This window comes from Oenanthe melanoleuca, chromosome 4 (genome assembly GCF_029582105.1).
Source record: "Oenanthe melanoleuca isolate GR-GAL-2019-014 chromosome 4, OMel1.0, whole genome shotgun sequence".
NCBI classification, from domain to species: Eukaryota; Metazoa; Chordata; class Aves; order Passeriformes; family Muscicapidae; genus Oenanthe; species Oenanthe melanoleuca.
In genome coordinates, this window is record NC_079337.1 from 42,759,410 (window position 1) to 42,780,059 (window position 20,650).

Here is a 20,650-nt window from a genome sequence, read left to right on the forward strand (position 1 = left end):
AGCACAGGCTGGGACTGACCTGCTGGGAAGCAGCTCTGCAGAGCTGTAAGTCCATGAGTCAGCTTTGTTTTGCTTTTTATCTGTAAATGAGATAAGGGAAGTGCTGGATGATTTAATAAAGGCTGATAGGCTCACTTAGTCCTGTAATCGTGTAGTATACCATTATTCTTACAGCTCCACTGAGGTGCTTGGCTGAATACTGGACCCTTCCCCCTTTGTCATATTCCCTGCCATAACCTTGCCAGATTTATCTCTCTTTCATCCAAAGTATCAATTTAAGCTTATATTTGTTTTTTACTGTTTCAAGTGACCACACACAGTCTCCAAGGGTTTTTTTTCTCATACATCTTAATAATAATCACTCTAAACATCACTGTTCTTTGTTGGAGAGCTCACAGGAAGCTATTTTTTATGTTATTTGGTTAACATGTTACAGAGCTTCTTCATTATCTCTGAGCTGCCACTCTACATGGGAAATTAGTGTTAGCCAGAAGGGTGGGTTTGTATCTGCTTTTTATGCAGTTTATCATTTAGGATTATTATAATCTAAATTTACTTTTTTTAGGTAAGGATTGACATGCTTCACTCGAAGTTTCTCTTTCTCATATTAATACAGTTAGAATTGCTAATAAACCCAGACATGCTATTTTGCCAAACCCATATAGACTAAATAAATAATTTCTTCATAATGACATTTTATGACTCTCCTTTTTGCATATATAAAGTGTATGCACACACACACACATACACACACATATATATACACACTTTCCTTGTAAAGCAGTTTTTGTCCTGTCAAAGCTTTAGCTCATAGGAAATATTTGAATCTGCATCACTCCATGTGTGTACATATACTTACTCCCTGTGCCTTAACCTAATCATCCAAAAGCTTGTGACAGTAAGTGCAGAGTGTTTCCTCGTCTGCAGCAGCATTTTTTCAAAGGGAAGATTCCCTGGTGAATTCATTATTGCACAGAAGTCCCACCCCCATGAAATTGCTGTAGACACATAACAGGATTACTGTTCAAGAGTTTAGTAGGATGCAAGTAAAATTGTTCCAGTCAGTCAGCAGCAAGCATCTTTGACTAAGGTAGGAGAATGCTTTCTTTTACACACCTCATGAAAACATAAGGAAGCATTTCTATTTATTTTCTGCACATAAAATTACTTTACATATTACATTATCGGTTCGCTTTATATGAAAAAAACTGATTTTTTAACTTGTCTGAACCCGACTCTATAAAAATAACTTGTTATGGTTAGTGCATTCACAGTCAGTAGATGTAAAGACTGCTTTAGTGTTTTGAGAGGATATATAGTTCAAGTATATTTTAAAATATTAGAGGGAGAGCTTCTATACTTAATAGATCATTAATGATTTTGACAGCTAACACCTGGGGGGGGTTTGTTGCTTAAAATAATTTCCTTGTTTCTTGTAGTTTCATAGTATGAAAGAAATGAAAATTTTAGTTTCAAAATATTAGCTGTTGTATATTATATCTTGAAAAAGGATACATATTTGGTCTCTGAATTGGAGTTTTGATAATGGTAGTTCTCAATATTTACAGAAAGGATTTGATATGAATCTTCTAACTTCATTAGCTAATGAATGTGTCAAATGTATTCATGTAACTCTCAGGAAAGAAATTAGCTGAATCTAATAACCTAATGGCATAGAAGTGCTCTCAAAATGTAGAGCTGCCTAATCGATATGGGGACAAATGAAATGATCTGTGGTCTGCAAGGTTAGGAGTTAATTGAATGAAGCGACAGTATTGACAGTATTTTATTTTTTTTAACAGCTGCTCATATATTCCTAATGGAAAGCTTGGTTTTATTATTCCTTAAAGTAATTGCACATTCATCCTTAATTGAAATTCCCAGGTTTTATCTAGTAAATTGCTTTTAGGCAGAGCAAGGGTCTTTGACATTTACACTTTGGAGATTTAAGTAGTCGATGTGATCTAGAGCACCTACTTGTAACTATAAGTGGCTAAAAATCATTTTAACCTGCACTGAAAATTTTCCTCTACTCTCAGATTCTAAAAGCTTGTGTGAGTGCTGGGAAATACCTCAATTTATGTAATATATTTCATGTTTTAGACACTGTTTGCTCTCCACATTACTGTATGAAGAAATATAACACATTTTCATTTTGTCAAAGTAAGTTTTCATTAGTTTGCATAGCCAGCTACATATATACCTAAATTATTTCATTGATAGCTAGATTAAGAATACTATTTAATGACAACTAGACCCTTATTAGAGTCCAAGTCCAAATACTAGTAAGTTTTCTTACTAGGATTCCGACATCAGAAATGTCACAACAAGTAATGTTTTAATGATTGTCCAGTCTCAAAAAAAAAAAAAAAAATTAAATAGGAAAGCCAGCTGCTTTTCCTGCATTTCCTGCAACTGCTCCATCTTCAGGGAGCCCAGTGATCAGAATAAACTTCTTTTTTCTGACCACAAACTTTGCACACTCTCTTGTCCTCAGTGAAAGCCTGTATCTGACAACCTCATGTGTTTGAAGAATGCTCTTTGCAGGGGGTTGGACTGGATGGCCTTTGTACATCCATTCTAAACCAAACTATTTTATGATTTTTGTCCTTTCTTTGCTCATCCAGCAGCAGCTATCCTGAATGTCTCGATTTTGACATCACCAATACTGGAAAAAGGAGGGGCACAAAGATTCAGACAAAATGCATGCTGCAGAAACATTAATGGAGCCATTAACTCATGTTTAAATAAAGTCAGTGAAATAGAAAATTAAAACGGGCTGGATAGGAGTTTGGTATGAGATAACAGCATCACCCCATGCTTTACCACAGGGGTGGCTGATGAACTGACAACATAGGTGATGTCACAATCAGTTATAGGAGTGAAAGTATGCCCAGACCCTGGGATAGAATTTTAATATGGAGATATCTGAAGATATCCAAGCTATAGAAGGAGAGGATGTCTCGGTGATAACCATGTACCACAATAATTACTGCCACTGAGGAGCCTGGCAGCCCTAGTTTCACCTTTCAGACCTAGGACCTCTGCACTGACCCAAACATGCTGTGATTCACTGTGTGCAGGGGCACTGGGCACGTGTCAAGGAGCCTGCCAGGAAGATTGTTTTTGCTGCCTGTGTTTTGGGGTGTTAGTTATGCTAAGTCCAGAAAACAGTAAATTCAGCATGTACTGAAAGTTTGTTATACTCTAGAAATGTGATAAATAATTTTCTTCATCACTTGAAGTTTTAAACAGGGAATAAAGTATTGATAAGGAATTAGAAACTGTTTCTCAAACACCAAGTTCTTTTTGGGACATCTGAGTGGCACATGAACTTTTGCCATGTTTCAGGAGTGTATGAATTTTAGAGAACTTGATTCTCCTATTGCAGCTCTTACCTCCAGGGCTCTCGAGCAGGATCTTATAAACTTTCAACTATTTGGTTTCAGGGAGGTACTGTGCAATGCAGCAATATGAACAGTGATCTCCACTGATACTAACCTGATACTCACAAAGCTGTCCTGAGCAAGCAGTTCTTTTTTTTCTTGATTTATATAAAATTTTGACATATTCAACACTAATAGGACTGCCTGCTATCCTTAGTGGGATTTAATCTATAATCATGCTTTGGCTATGCTGAAATAATCTTATTTTTGCTACAGCCTCTGGACCTCTGTTTTCCCCCACTAATCTCACTTGTCCTCCAGTGCTTAACACATATGAACTGAGCAGGTTCCCTCCATTCCTTTAACTTGGGAGCAAAACAGCTTTGAGAATATCTCAGAACTGGGGAATGAAATAAAATCTGCATCCTTTGAAGCTTGACAATGAACAATAATCAGTCCTTTTCTTCTCACACTTGAATGTCATACATGAACAATAATGAACAATAATCAGTCCTTTTCTTCTCACACTTGAATGTCATGCATATTTAATATGTGAAAAGTTTCTATCTTTTCTGGTTTTGTTTCCCACTGTCCCTCTCTGAAACAAAGCACAATACAGGTGCATGATTTGGACCTGGGGTGGGTTTTCAGAGTAAGAAACAAAAGGAGAAAGAAAATGGAGGAGGGGAAGAAAGTGTCTCAAACTTGTATCCACAAATAGTTATTACATATAATTCACTTTCTGTAGCTAGAAAAGTACAAAGAAAAGTAACTCACTCTGACCAAAGTGCAATCTGACTGTATGGTGAGAATATAAATTCTGTATCTTAGAAACTTGGGAGAGATGCAAAACACAAACATATTGTGTGGGGAGAGAGAGAAGGAGAAATCCTTCATTGCCTGGCAAAGCAAGAACGTGAGTTACTACTTTTGTTTACTGCAGAATGAGCTGCTGTCCTGTTCCTACTACACAAGTCTTACAGTAGGATAAAGTAACTTGGCCAAAAGTGGCTTCATGATGAAATCACCTTCTGCAATCCCTTTTATTGCATTTATAACACTGTGTCATAACAATTAAAAAACAGAGGGCACTATGAAGTGTGGTTTGGAAGGGAGAACTGAGAGGAATTCCACTATCCAGGAAAAAGTTGTTTCAGTTATGTTGTTAGAAGGTAAGAGGAAAATTAATAGCATAAATTTTAACACACTGTTGCTAATATTATGATCTTAAGCACCTCAACCATTTTTTCATTAGAGAAGCAGGTTTGAGCTCTTAAAATTCCTTCTTTCTGGGTTTCTGAAATAAGTCCATGCTGACTGTGATAACATTGCCACAGAGGCAAGGTTTGGAGCATGATGGAGTGATATTTTTTTTCTCTGCTTCTCTATTAAGAGCTGGTGAAAAGAGGGAAAAAATATTTACAGGAATAGAGATGTTACTGATAATGTGGTGCAGAGCCTTGAGGACAAAGAGACATCATAGAATATATTGATAGCATCTTCCTAATAACTCCCCTATATCTGCTGATACCAACCTGGCTAGTAGCTGGTAGCTATAAGGCTGCTAATTTGCTGGGTCTGATAAATGCATCTCTGAATGACAGGGGGACTTCTCACGCTAATAGTTGGCTTCATAAATGCTAGTTGCAGTCCACTGGAGAAAATCCATTTATTGTGCTGAATATTCTGATTTCAATATATATTTACAAAATTATAATATCATAATTTCACTTTCCTAGGAGTAAATAATACAAAAATTAAGATACACAGTAGAAAGAAACCTTTTTGTAACATCTCTTTGCTCCACCTTGTTTTCTCCCATATTATTTCTCTTCTCTTGATTTACCTTTAGGGAGAAAATAATGCAATTGGAAATGCCAGAGATAAAATTGCTTGTTAATGTAGCAATTGCTCTGGAAATCTCTAGCCATTCAGCAGATAATGGTGAGTGGATGTGCACAAATAACACCTAGTGTTATTTGTCTCAGTCTGGGGTGTTTTTCCCTATGCCTAGTTGCTTCATAAGCATTTGAGAGGCAGTCTTTGAAAGGCAATGGCTGTTCTCACAATGGAAACCACCCTATAACCCCAAAAGGCTAGTAGCTGTGCAGAAAAGCATGGAAGAATAGCATAGCTAAAAAATATTTTGGGGAATCCTCTTTTGAATAAGAAATTCACAATAAAATAAGAGTGAAATGTTCCTATGTTTGAACACTGCACACAGAGCCATAACAAGGAAGGAGGCAGCAGTGGAAAGAAAACAATTGGCACTTGACCAAATTTCCTCCTTCAGTAACTACTGCCTATACAGCAGGCACATCTCTCCCCTCTATTAATCTTTGTTCTGACATAAGCTAATTTCATAGTGATTATTTAAAACTCACCACAATGAAGTATTTATCTTTTAAGCAAATATCTTTGTGATAAAACCATTGATGCAGTACAAATACAGAAATATTAATTAGGAGTTTGTATGAGCTACTTGAGGTCTTGTAATTACAACAACAAAAAAAAGTTGTTCTTGGCTTGATATGGAAATATTGCATTTTCTATTGTTTATGGAATTATATCACCAAGAAATCAAATGAATGGGCAAGCTTACAAGATTTCAATCTTGTTTTCTTTACAAAAGTCTGTAAGGTAATGAGGTACTTGCAACCCAAATTTTACATATGATTGTATATTATGTATATGTATAAATCAGGTGTCAAATGTAGAACAAAAGGTGTGCTGTTTAAAGCATATATACAGATTTCTTTAGATTCTACTTTCATCTTTACATTTTTGCTTTGTTTTTACAATATAAATATGAGCATAGAAAAGTATGAGGCTGTAAATTCAGATATGGATACATATATATAGTATATATATATATATATGACACATATATGTATGTATAAATATAAGTAGTAATACATAAATCTCCCCTGAAAGTTCTGGAATTAACTTCTGTTATATATATACATATACATATGACAATTCTGATATGTATTTACACAAAGGTGAGACTCATTCATTTTTGAATGAGTAAAATGTAAAACTTTTGAAATGTAAAAATGGCTTTAAAATGAAATATCGTTCATGAACCACTTAAGAAAGATGCACTTCTGAAAAGATGGCTACAGTGTATAACAGTCTATATTGATTCATAAGGAGCAACTAGGTAGCAATTAATTTTTTAGGTAATAACTCCTTTAATGTATTTGTAGTTTTGCCATGATTTTATTTACTTGATTTCACTGTAGTAAAGTCCTGTCAAAAGACTTCTGACTGGTTTAGCAATCAGTTTTACAAGTGGTCTGGATAATTCATCTACAGTGTTAATCTATTTAGATTCCACTAATGGTACTGAAATCTACCCAGCTTTATTTGACCTTACATTCACTTAATTGAAAATGCTATTGACCCAGCAAAAATCACATAAGTGTAATTATGTATATCTTTCTTGAAACTGATGTAATGTAGAGTAATATTTTTTCAGCCAGCTCTCTGATACTCAGAGTTTGTGCCTTGGCTTTATATCATTAAAGTACTAAGGGTATCCTGTCTGATCAGAAGGTACAAAAGTAACTTTCTGGAGAGTTTGAGAGACATTTGGCACCTAATAGATTAATAGAAGCCTAGGTATAGGCTAGATAGGAATCTAGAATCTCTTTATCCAGAGTTTTCCCATAAAATAACACACAATTTAAATTGAGTTGACTGTGCCTGGACCTCATTTTCCTATTTTAATTTGAGTTTTTAAAAGGGAAGCCTTCACAAATAAAACTAATGCAAACATGGCATACACACTCTCCATTCTCTCTGTAATTGCTGCTCACAAGAGAACAGACTTGAATGTTATAGAGAATGTAGCTGCATATAGGATTAAGATTTGTTTGTTTGATGCTGTAATTTTCTGGATTTCATGTTGGATTTCAAAGAGTTGTCAGTCATGTTGAGTTCTATCAAACACTCAGTTAATGTGTTCAGTTTGGTTTTTTTTTAGTGAAATCGTAAAACCAAAAAATCCACAAGTTATAAGTTGATTCCAGACTTTGTGAGTAGAAGGGCATCTATATTATTTTAAACTAGGTCACCTAGGCCATGTGCAAACATGGATCAAGATACTGTACTGCTAAATAGTTGTTTTTTTAAAATGCAATCTCATTCTAGCAGCCTGAGTGTTTGTCAAGGGTGGGAGAAGGATTGTGAGAGGAGTAAGAAGAATTATTTTGATTCTTGAAACAAATGAGGAAGAAAATAATAAACCTTTAAGATACAAGGGGCATCTCTTCCTTTTTTGTTTGTTTGGTTGTTTTTTTCCTTGATGTCAAGGCACATATCTGTTACTTTGACACAAAAGAGAAGCATTTTCTTACTTTCTTATCCAAGAGCTGTCAAATAAGACTCTGTCAGGTGAATCTAATGTTTGCAGAAAAGCAGTTCCTGTTAGAAGCATCCAATTAGCCTACTTATGTCACTTAGTACTCTGTGCTTTAGTGTTCTCTGACTATAGATTAGTTTCTGTGCTCTAATTCCTGCCATTAATATTCACCCACCATAATCTTGCTTTGCTATGCATTATTTATCGAGTTTAAAAAGTGTTATAGCAAGTTTAACTAGGTAACAGGCAAAAACTGTTGTCCAGAAAGTGTTTTTAACCTGAAAAGTTCACACACTGAAGATGTCAAAATTGTTATTTAAAATGAGACAACTTTACAGATACTGGGGATATGTTTTTGTTTTTGTTTTTTTTTCTGTATAGCCATCTGTTTCTTGAAATGCTAAGAATGAAAATAAATTTCTATGCAATTTAATTTTTAAACAATTTAAAAATATTAAATTTGAAAAAAGTCCTGTAAGTATACCAAAAGGAATCTTTCTTACCAGAAGACAACTCAAGTTACAAACCATAAAAGGGGCTTCTACAGATACTTCCATAATCTGTTGGGTAGAAGTGCTCTTGCAGGTGCTTCTTTAAGGACTATTGTTGTTGGCAGGATAGCAAACTGGCTGGATGGCCATGGCCAGAGGGGGTGGTGAAGGGTGCTGTGTCCAGCTGGCAGCCAGTCACCCATGGCACTCCATGTGGAGCCCAGCCTGTTTAATTCCTTTAGCAGGATTCTGGATGGGATGGTCAAGTGCATGCTCAGTGGGTTTGCAGATGACACCAGTTGGGTGAGAGTGTTGATGTCCTAGAGGGGAGGAAAGCTCTGCAGAGGGATCTGGACAGGCTGGATTGATGGGCTGAGGTTCAACAGCCCCTGCAGCATTTCAGGATGGGGAAGAGTGGCTGGAAAGTTGCCCAGCAGGAAAGGACCTGGGGGTGCTGGTGACAGCAGCTGAGCATGAGCCAGGGTGTGCCCAGGAGGCCAAGAAGGCCAATGGCCCCTGGCCTGTACCAGCAATAGTGTGGCCAGCAGGAGCAGGGCAGGGATTGTCCCCCTGCACTCAGCACTGGGGAGGCCACACCTCCAATACTGTGTCCAGTTTAAAACTGGACAACCCCTCACTGCAAGAAATACATTGAAGTGCTGGAACATGTCCAGAGAAGCTGGAACAGAAGTCCTGAGAGGAGTGGCTGAGGAAGTAATGGGTTTATGGTTGAACTCTATGATCTTACAGAACTTTTATAAATCTGTTAGTTTCTATATGCTATTTGCTAAATAGCATGCATAGTTTTGATAAATGAAATTATTTTCATAAGAAAAAGACATTTTAAAAGTTTGATTTATAAGAAGGATATTTGGATTGGGTAAAAGAACAGAGTAAGCCAAGTGCCAAGGGGGATTATGAGCTTTTATAAGGGCATTGGATTGGGGAGACAATCCCTGAAAAATGTGTTGAAAATGTTTTGGTGCACTTTTAATCTGAGAGCTCAGATAATAATCATCATGAAAAAACAAGGAAACAGGCATGGGACTTACACTCCTATAATTATAATGCAACTCTCCTGTGGAGAGGGGGACAGCTGCCTTCTGAGAACAGGGCAGAAATCTGTGCCAGTCACAAACACATTGCTATTTTCAGGAATTTAAAAATTTTAATGAGTTCTTTAATGAATTTTTAAATTTTAAAGCTTACCTATTTGAGTATTAAATTAAAGGTAAGCACAATTTCCACTGGAGCTGTTGCATCAGGTATCCATTATATATGAAGTGAAGAGCAAGCTAGCTTTGTAAACATGTCAAAACTGTTATGTAAAAGAATAATTTGACTAAATACTTATTCATATTTAAATGAGTTATATAGTTCTACATATGAATAAGTAGAGAAAAAAATATGCAAAATATGTGCATTATATACATATATATGCACACAGAGAGAGAGGAAGAGAGAGAAAGGACTAGTGTAATTTTCTTTCTCAAAGAATAATCTAAACATTAGAGCAGTAAAGTAAGTAATTGGATATTTTTTCTGTTCTTTGTCTTATTTCAGGCAGAAGAATATTAAATATTTACAGCAGTTATAGCTGTCATACCTGTCACTGTCTATATTTGTTCATAAGTTTCATGACTGGTGATTCTGTTGATCAGGGACACTACTGAAGTTTTAACCTCAACACACATAATCTAAAAATTCACATTTCCATCTTAATTTAAGGAGTCTGAGCTGAAGGTACTGTGGGAAGCTGGACCCAGAGTAGCAATCCTTTTACTGTATTTGCTTTGACTGGAAAAAAATTCTTATTCAGAATATCTGACATTTGAGGAAAAATATGTGATTTGGAGAAAGTGAATACAGATTTCTGGTCATTAGTTAAACTTTAAACTCATATAGGAATATCTTGGAGCTGATGTAATGCATGAGTTGAGGGAAATTATAAATTGCTGGAGGATATTGTCATAGACTTATCCACATTTGTGGTTTAGGAATACATCTAATGTTGACTTTGCAAAGCCAGTTGGTTTCAATGAGTCACTTTTAAGACACTTTGTATTCATATGACAGTGAATTTGATTTTTACTGATCCCTCTCTTTTCTTCAGCAAATAAGTTATCTATGACAGATTATATAATGTTACCCCAAACATAATTTTAAAATTATAAAATTAGAAACATTGAATTTCTATATATGTGGTACTCAAGTAGTTTCCAAATGAAGCAAAACAGTTGTCATACAGTCACACCATTAAACCAGTTAAGGAATTAAAAGGTTTGTGTTACTTCATTTATGAAGATTCAAATGTATTTTGTGCAGAAGCATTCCTTATTCTTTATCCTACTTCTGTGAAACATCTGCTTTAATGTCATAAAATTTTGCTTCAGTTGATTAAAATCCAAAGCTTTTAAAGATTTAGGAATATAATCATGGAGCACAAATGAAAGCAAATCAGTGATGCCTGGGAATGAAAGGCTTTATGCTTTCCCTGTGACCTGCAGTGCACCCTGTGAATCATTAATTTTCCGAGTATTAACCTAAAATTATATTTTTATTAAATATATCCTTCTAGTTTCTTTTTATTTGTTTTAAACTAAAACAGCAAAAACCCACTTTGTTTTCTCTGTAACACAGCCATAACTAGTGCTAATACTGGTACTAAAATGGGAGGAGATTATCTGTGCTGGGACTGAATCTATTTTACATTTTAGGTATATCTATAACTCTTACCATTACCCCCCAGCCTGTACTAGTAGGTGACTGTGATGCATGTGTGGGATTATAAGGGACCAAACTTTGCTTTTTCTTGTCAGCTCCATAAGACTCATGCAGCAGGATGCTTTTGTCTCTGTTCATAACTGGCAGCCTTGAAACTCTGAAATTCTAAGTTTGTTTTCATGGGACATCTAGATCACCCTGCAGTGAGGAGGGTTTATCTGGCTCAGCACTGGAGAGAATCCTTTGCTTCTCAAAGAATTGTATCCTCATGTGCAATGCTCAGCAATGTTCTGGATGCAGAGGGGTTAAGCAGCATAAGGAGATGGTAAGTGTTGGTTTCCATGCTGTTTCCAATTAGGTTTGGTAAAGAATTGTATACAAAAGCAACAGTCAAGGGCAATGGGGAGCTGCCTCAGAAGAGAAGAACAGATGCTGAAGACAGATTTATGCTCCAGGTGATTGGTATAATAAGCTTCAGGAAATAATGCAAGAGACAGCAGAGCATTTTAAACAATGTTCTCTGCATAATTTCTCTGTGGTTTTTTTTTTTCTTGCATGGGCTTCATCATTCTGTGGAACATCTGACATGCTGCAGTTCTGAATGTACCTGCACCCATCCTGGGAGAGAAGCTGTGGCTGAGCTGAGACACTTAATCATTAGCAGATGGTGCATACTGAAATAAGGAATGCATTTCTTGCCCTATTAGTAAATTTCTATTTGGATGGAACTTGGAGGCCAACTTGAAAATCCAAGGAAATATATTTTTAAAGATATTTTGCATCTTGTATTTTTAATTTATCTCCTTCTAAATTCCCTTCAAAAAGCATAAAACAAATTATACCAGAGTGATTTTATATGTTTACCAAAGCTTACAAGCCTACTGCCCTCTGCCCTTGGTTTTGAGGATCTCTTTCTACTTCAGGTGTGCTGAGAAGTAATCCTGCCATTTGCTTCTGCTGTGCTAAAAACCACCCAACAGGGCAGGACTGGACAGATACAACAGGACAGTGAGGGTGATTTCATTAGCAATGAGCTAAAGGCTTTTTATGGGACATTGTCTACACAGTTATGTCTTTTTGCTATGGTTTTACAATTGTGTCCTCGTGGCATGTCCTCCATATGAAGAGTTCAGCATCCTCTGATCAATCTGGTGTTTCTTTTTGCTATTGCAAAAGGTCTCTGGTGTTGGGATGCATCATAAGAGCACATGACTGCAGCCTCTGTAGTCACTCTGAAAATTCCAAGGTTTCTCTCTCACCATCCCATTAGTCATTTTTTCCATGAAAATCCTCACATCATTTTCAATGAGGTAAAGAAACAATTTTAATTTAGTGGCTGTAAATACACTGCTTGAGATGTATTTGACAGCTTTCTACACTCTGGAATCAGCCCTTTGAACTAAAGCCCTGCTGGGGAATTTCCCATCAGTTTTGTCAATATTTTGGGCAATTTATCTACTATTGGAGAAAAGACAAATGGACTATTTATTTTGGGAGGAATTTATTTTCATGCTTTAGAGTCCCTTTTTCTGAGCCCATGAGATAAACAGATGGGCAGACAGCTGCTGTACCACATTACTGAGGTGACCAGCAGCAAAAATTCAGGATAGCAAAATGTTCTCTGGTGAAGGTCTGCACAGAGCTCACCTCAGAACTGCAGGGTAACATGAAATCTTCCCAAGCAGTTCAGAAGCACACATCTCTCATTGTATGAAAGATCACTCAATCTGATAGGAAAATGCCAAAACATTTGGTGCAGACAGTGCAGTAGATATGTGGTTTAATTTCAAGATAGTAGTACCATCACACTACTTAGCAATCTCCACTCCAGTTTTAGAAACTTGGGTTACCTTTAACACAGGAAAAAACTCATTAAAACTTCTGCAACATAAATAGTGCTGTGAGTCCTCCTTGTTTAGGATAGCAGCAGGCAGTTTTCCAGAACAACACACTAAAGAAAAATAAGGAATTTATTCATTATTTCCCATCAGCAAGCAGAGGTTTAGCCACTTCCTGTAAAGCAGGGCTTCAGAAAATATAACAGCTGCTTTGGAAGACACATACCACAACCATGTCCCCCTTCCTCCTTCTTTCCCTGAGTTTTACTTTAGAGCATGATGTCATATGGTGTGGAACATCCCTTTGGCCAGTGTGACTCAGCTGTCTCCTCCCAGCTTCTTGTAACCTCGGCTCTGCTCTCGGAGGGAGGCAGAGTCAGGGGGGAGAAAACCTCAGTGCTGTGTAAGCACTGTCCAGCCACTGCCAAAACTTTGGTCTATTGGTGTGTTATCCACATGGCTGTGGGGATTTTTTCCCATGTTAGGAATACAAGAAGTTGTGGCAATGTGAAGTGATAATGTTGATACAGCTTGGTGTCATGCTCAGGCTTGCTCAATTCCTTCTGTGTCCAACAAAGACATTGACAGTGCTGGTTCCAACACCTCACAGCACTCATCACTGCTCTCCAGTGGGCATCCAGCTGCCAGCCACAGCCCTGAGTGCAGCCATCCAGAAAGTTCTTTGCCCACAGTGTGGTCTGTCCATCAAATCCGTAACTTTCCGGTTTAGAGACAAGGATGTCGTGTGGGACAGTGTAAGATCCTTTGCACAAGTACAGCTAGATGTCAGTCACTCTTCCCCCATCCACAACCACTGTATTGGTCAGAGAAGGCCACCTTCTCTTAAGAGAAGCCATGTTTGTTATCACCCATCACATCTTTATTTTCCATGTAGTTTACAATAATTTCCAGGAGTCTGATCCATGATCTTGCCAGGCATAGACATGAGACTGACTGACTTGTAGTTCTGTGCTTGTGGATATCTTGCCACTGAAATGTTACAATTAAAACACACAGAGAAAATACTGATTAGAGAAATTATATGACACACTTTCTTGTATTATAAGAATTAATCCACAACCCCACTTCATAAAATTGGTTTGCATTGTACCCAAAGAGGATATTGTTGTTTCAAGTTTGAGTAGATGAAGCAAAAAGATAGTGCCAGGGAAGTGATCTGCTTGGTGACAATGACAAAAGGCTGGTTAGGATGTACCATGTGGTAGGACATTATTACTGGTCAGTTTGAGAAACTAGAAGAGCAGCAAAGAGTTGCCATAGAAGGAAAAACAGGAAAGCAAGTGAGGACAGATAAGAGCATTTAATACTGTTGCTTAGGTTCAGGCAGAGAACTTCTTATAGCACAGAAGGAGCCTGTGATTCTGTATAAATCCTACAATCTAGCTGGTCTTTTTACCACTTATACCATGTGGAATCTGCTGTGGTACTTTCAAGAGTATAATGCAGAAAAATAAATTAAAGGTATTAACTTAGCATAAGACCACTTACTTATAATAAAATCTATTATATCAAAAGATAAATAGCTACCAGCTGACACATCTGGGGAAGTGGGTAGTCATGTCCACTTGAAGCTCTATGGTTCAGATTCTTGAATAGCAGGGAAGTCTTGGCTCTTACTCAGTATTTCTTTTTCAGAGTCAGCAGAAGCCGTCTTCATCTTTTCTTCCTTTGCCTAAATTGGTCATATCTGCCCAAACCTCAACCTGCAGTGTGTCTCACAGCAAAATCTTCTTAATGTAGGTGGATTGTGGGAATATGTTATGTCTGGATTCTCATTCTTGTTGAAATCAATGCTTTTGATTTGGGAATAAATTATATCCTGGTTATGACCCCATCCTTTTAGCAGCTCTCTCAAGTCTATTTTGGTTCTGTTTCATTTCAGCAGCTTACTGAATCTGAATGTTCTTAGTCTGTTGAAGTTTATCTGCAGTTAAAGTTACAAACTCCAGTGTCAGTATAATCTAAAGTCTAATATCTGCTTTTAGAGCAAGTACCCCTCATAGTCTTGGCTGTAAATTAACATGTAAAAAGGCAGGTGGAATCCAATTATGACTTCCAAAGAGGAGAGACTGCTCTTGTACATAGATCAATCCACTCTACAGGGATTGAAGAACTATTGGATGACAGCTGGACAATACACAAGCATAAGAACCCACCAATTTCATATGCTGTGGTCTTCCTGCACTTTCAAACACAGAATGGACCTGTAAATTGATAATAGCATGTGTGATATCTGAACTGAGAGTAATCTGGGTTGCACATACCTGACTATTCATGTCCTCATGTAGATTTCAAATAACTGAAATATATTCACACTGATTTTCCTGTGAGATGTAGTGGCAGGGCATCACAGTACACATCACTTACCACTGATCTCAAGATAACTTCAAATGCATCATTACAACACTGTTGAGTGAGACACATCATACAAGTGGGCAGTACCAGGTTCAGCATGATTCTTAGTGTTTTGTTGTTGTGAGGTTCTTATTATATATTTTAGGTGTCTATTCCTGGATTCTATCTTTCTTGAGATCCACATCCTCCTTAATAAATTAATAATGGCTTATTAATCATGGAATAGTTTGGGTTGGAAGTGACCTTAAAGATGTTTCAAAGTTCTTGCCGTGGGTAGGGACACCTTCCACTAGACCAGGTTACTCAATGCCCCATCCAACCTGGCTTTGAACTCTGTCAGGTATGGGGCATCCACAACACATCTGGACAACCTGTTCCATTGCCTCACCACCCTTATAGGTAACACTTTCCCCCATTTTGCTGTCTGACTTAACTGCATCTCTGGGTTTTTTACAGTCAGCAGAAAGAACAGATTCACACATGCAACACAGTTATACAAATCACTTTGCAAGATATTGGAACAGAAGGTTATTTTACCCTACAGTTTGATGGAAATAAAGATTTATTGTTTTTTCCTAAATGCCTTTTTATTGAGGCTGCATTATAATTAAATAATTTTGCAATTGTTCCCTCATGTTAGTGCTTTCTTAGTTTTTGTAGATAATTTTTTTAGAACTCTACATTATTCATATATCTCTCAGATGGCAAAAATACATACTTATCTCAATCCTTCTCTTGACATTTCCAGACTCCTTTGCAACTCTTGTCTTTTTTTTCTCTGAATTCCCTTCAATTTGCTAACAAACTTGTGACCACAATGTACCAAAGCAGTTCCTGACTTCACTATTTTGGCTGTATGACTTTGAGGGAAAGGCTTATCAAGAATAAACTATGCAGGGAAATGCTTAAAATCCAGTGGGATGGGAGTTTTTTTTTACTGGTTCCCACTTTTTCCATACTGACCATGTGGGACACTGACCAGTCAGACTGAAGTCTGTTTGAAGCAGTTAGAAAGTGCCTGCATCTTAGTCATACTGGCTGGCCACCCACAAATCCTCAAAAAAATTCTTTAAACCTTATCCACCGTTTTTATTGTCTTGAGTCCAACAAATGGAATGATCTGGATATTAGTCACAGATGTCTGTGCTACTTCACATTGAGTGTGGGCATTGCCCAGATGTTGTGTGTAGATGAGCTTTTTGGACTTCCATAGTCCAAAGGAGGAGGGGGAGAAGACAAACCAACACACATGTATATATAAAAGCTCACTTGTGAGTGAGCTCATCCTCCAGTATTTTTTGATGATGGGCTTTGGAATGATTTAGTGAGGCAGTTATATTTAGGTATATTTAACTTTTTGTGGGCATGCAGACAAATATTTGCTATAGCTCTATTTCACCTTTCACATACTATAGTATATTAAACCACGAAACCACACTGGCATAGTTAAAGGGTGGATATTTAACATTATGCTCTTCTTGGAATAGATGTGTTTGAGGAGGGATGGGGGAATGGTTTTGTGTGTGCTTTTTTGGCTTGTAGTTTTGGGTTATTTCACTGCAACTGTGCATGCCTCGTAGAAACTTCATTTCAACATTAAAATCTTATCATTGGTGACACTGCAACTCAGGGGTTCAATTACACTGGATAAAATCACAAAATGTCATCCTAATTTTATGGTGGCTCTGAAGATGGCAATGCATCAAGACATTTTCTCATTCAACATAGGAACTTAATGCAAAAAATATTAAAATATGCCATTCTGTGTTTATTTGCAAAAAGACTTGATGTGAATGTTATACATATTGAATTTTTATGAACACTTTGGAAAATAATCTAATTCAATACCAATAACCTACATTGCAGCTACTACTAAATAGTTAATACTAATTGGTACCAATCTTAATATGTGTTTGTAGTTGGCTCAGAAGATGCTCTATTGAAGAAACAAGCATGGAACAAAGTATTTCCTCATTAGGTTGTTGTTGCCTTAAAATTTGTGTCTTTGGCTCCTGTTCCTTGAGTTAAGTGCCATTGCCTAACAGGGAAATCCAAGAGAGAGGAAATGCTTATATTTAGTAAAAGAGACCTTTTTAGCCTGCAATGTTTTCTGTAAAACTCTTGTATTCACCTTAGGAACAAACACTGCTAGCAACAGCTCACTTAGTTTTACTTTTGCACCATTTACAACTTTCATTCTTGTGACACCTTCTGATGTCATTTTTGCTGCTGTCTTCACTCTCATCAAATAATTTCATTGTCAGACTCTCATGACCCTTAAAATACAGCAGTGTCTATTTATGCCAACCAAATCTTCTCTTAGAATCAGAGTCACAGACTCCTGATAATCTCATCAAATTTATTTTGTTTGCCAGGAAATTCATCAATCAGTGAACTCAAATTCAGGAGGCAGAGTTAGGGAAACTTATTCTGTACATTATGCTGATTTGCTACATAAATTGTTTTTATGTAATAAAAAACCTAGGTCATGGAGGTAAATTTCTACTTACCTGGACTTACCTTAAATCAGGAATTAATTTGACAGTGCAGTACTTTTATATTTCCACTGATAACTATTCTAAAACTTGGAGTGTTTCAGGAATGTGGTGCCTGCTGAAAAATTCAGTTAAAACATTAAAATACATAAAACTTCTCTAAAATATCTTCAGTGTTGTAAAACTTCATAGTGAAAATGTTCCATTGAAATTACTTTAGAAGAACTGAATCATTGCTAATAGCATAGGAGGCTAAAGGCTTATTGTTCTTACCTCTCTAAAATCTCCAGTAATACAACAAACTATGAAGCTAGACATGACACTGAATACTGTGTATCACAGAGCTCTCTATATCCTATCTTCCAAATTGCTGATAGTACCTTACTCCCTAACCTGAATTGCATTTCTATCCTTGTATTTTGAACAATACTGAAGGCTTTGTGCAAATGTTTTGAAAGTACTTTTTAAGAGATGGCACAGGCAAGCTATATGTTAAAGTGCATAATATGTATTACACTTCTATTGTTAGTTTTTTTTACTAAACACCTTTTACAAAATCCATAGCTTCATTCTACTGAATTTTACCCAGCCACAGCAACTGCATTATGTGACAAACTGGCATATGATTGCCATAATTACCATTGGCAATTCATAACCTCATTGCCAATCTAGGATTTATATCACAGAATCACACTACATTAAACCTTATTTTGCCATGCACAAGAGATCTTCTAAGACAGTTATTTAGGAATTAAGAATGCAAAGGAATTACTTTTTCTTCCAGTAATAGCAGGTAGTAGGTGCTGTGCCAATGTGTGGTGTTTATGCTTCTGTTTGGAAACCTCCTGTTCCTCTGTACAGTCCCTATTTATGTACTTTCCTCTGCATTAACAGTAATTTCTTCAGTAAAACAAAGCTAGCTGTGCTACACCAATCTAGGCCTTGATGCACAGCATGATTCAGAGCATGGGAATCTAAATGTGTTATTGGGTATAACCCAACACAGCTCAACATGCTCTATGGCATCTCTGGAGTTTGTTGGGTACTTACAGGACCCAGTCTTCAGGATGTGTGAGTGTTGCACACTCTGTACCCATATGAATTTTGGAGCTTAAAATAAATCCATAATTGAAAAGCATGGCTGGGCTGGACTGATGAAAAGTTATGGTGAGGTGAAGTATGTTTGGTATCTGTTGCTGCTGATTATGATCTGACATGTTTAGACTTTGCTTGTCCTCTCTCCCATCTAAGTTTGAAGAAAAACGTAACTGGTAGAAAATAGTGATTAAAAGAAACTATAATCACAAATTCATCTGATAGAGATTGACCCTGTCCCCTATGCTCTAAAATTTGCTTCATAATTCTTTGGAGAGCCTACAAAAAGCAAATGTTTTCTCCTGATTCTCTCATCATTAATTAGTCCTGAAGATTTGAGAAGCTTCCTTGCTGTTCCCATAGTGTTCCCTTGTTCTGTTTAACCTTTACACTGACTCAGCTTCTGGCTGTTAGTCAGTAAAAGCCAAGTCACTGATGGAGAATGAAGATCTCATTGATTCTGGATTCACATGGCCTGGGTATGCACATGGGCAGCAAGCAGATAACCCACACAGGATCCTTTAACAACCTTTCAGATGGGTAGGAGACCTTAAGGGTTTCTTTGGACTGGATAAATGAAGCAAGTTGTGAAGTATTTAATTAACAAACTCATTCCATTACAAAGTAGAGACTAAACATGAATTATAAATACTGGTACCTGGGAAAAATAAAAAATAAAAAAAATTAAAAGAAAAGAAATATTTAAAAACCCCAAAACAACAGGGAGTGGGGGGGAAAGAGAGCTCAAGGTGGGAAAGAAAACTTTTAAGATTGAAGGGCTGCCCCCAAAAATTATCATCTTTCAAAGGGTGATATTTCAAAGGGAGATCATATAGTTATGTACATCAGGATTAATCTCCAAATCTTCCAATAGGCTTTAAATGTGCTGATTCCAATTTGAACTATGCTAGAATGGGAGAACTTTATTGCAATGTGAGCAAAATCTCATGAACTGAGAAACTGGACCTGAACACTGAGCTAATAACTCAGTTGTTCTCAGGATTTTTCATCTTGCAGACCAGCTCATTTTTCTAGTTTTCTCAAACCCCATGTGATATATGATTGCTTCCATCTGCTTATGAGGTTAAATTTCTGAACTGCAAGTGTGGAAGGAGAAATTCAGTTATGCATGCTTCTAGCTGAATAGGTCTGCTTAAAAGAGAAATATGTTTTGGTAAAACTTTTATTTTCTTGAGTTGTATTCACTGTAAGTCACTTACTGTATTAATTTCTAACTGTGGCATAAAAAATTACAGTATAAAGCTAGATCCCTCATTCTATGTTTTAATAATATCTGTCATGTCCTCAGAAATGCCAATGGAATTATATCTTTCTCAACAGAGTTATCTAGGCATCAGAGTCCTTTATTACAGCTGCTCTGACTCATGAGGGTTTCTCTCTTACTGAGGAATGTAGCTTAAAGTGCTGAGATTCACAAGCCTTAAGATTTGTGCTACCTGGGGTGCTTACTTCTCAAAAATATTACTGTAACCTATTTGACAATTTTCTCTGAAAGACCTAACCTAAAAATATAACCTCCAGCCCTCCTCCCCACTCCCCCCCGTTTATTACTAATATAGGAGGAGTTGAGAATTTGATTATAAAATTTGAGTCAGTGACAAAAATAAATGTAAACCATGATATATAGGCGGTATTTAGCTGCAAGGCTGTTAATGAGGTGCTGAAATGTTTCAAGTGATACAGCTGTACTTTGAAGAAGAACTTGTTTTGCATTCCTTTTCAGAAGGAACTTGTCTTCCTATGCATTCTTAAGTATTTTTTTCTAGTTCATTCCATTAGGAACACTGATGCAGTAACAGAACTCTGTGTCAGGCTTGGTCATAATAATTTGCAGATCTTCCTTTCAGTACTTTGGTAC

At 36.8% G+C, this 20,650-nt stretch overlaps 1 protein-coding gene across 1 annotated transcript in view; it reads left to right on the forward strand.

Moving 5' to 3' along the window:
- Positions 1 to 1,034: 1,034 nt before the first annotated feature.
- The window catches only part of DLC1 (DLC1 Rho GTPase activating protein), a 237,986-nt gene continuing 218,370 nt past the window's right edge, over positions 1,035 to 20,650 (forward strand). The window contains exon 1 of the mRNA XM_056489192.1: positions 1,035 to 1,090. The gene's annotated coding sequence lies outside the window, so the exon portion shown is untranslated. The remainder of the gene's footprint in view (positions 1,091 to 20,650) is intronic.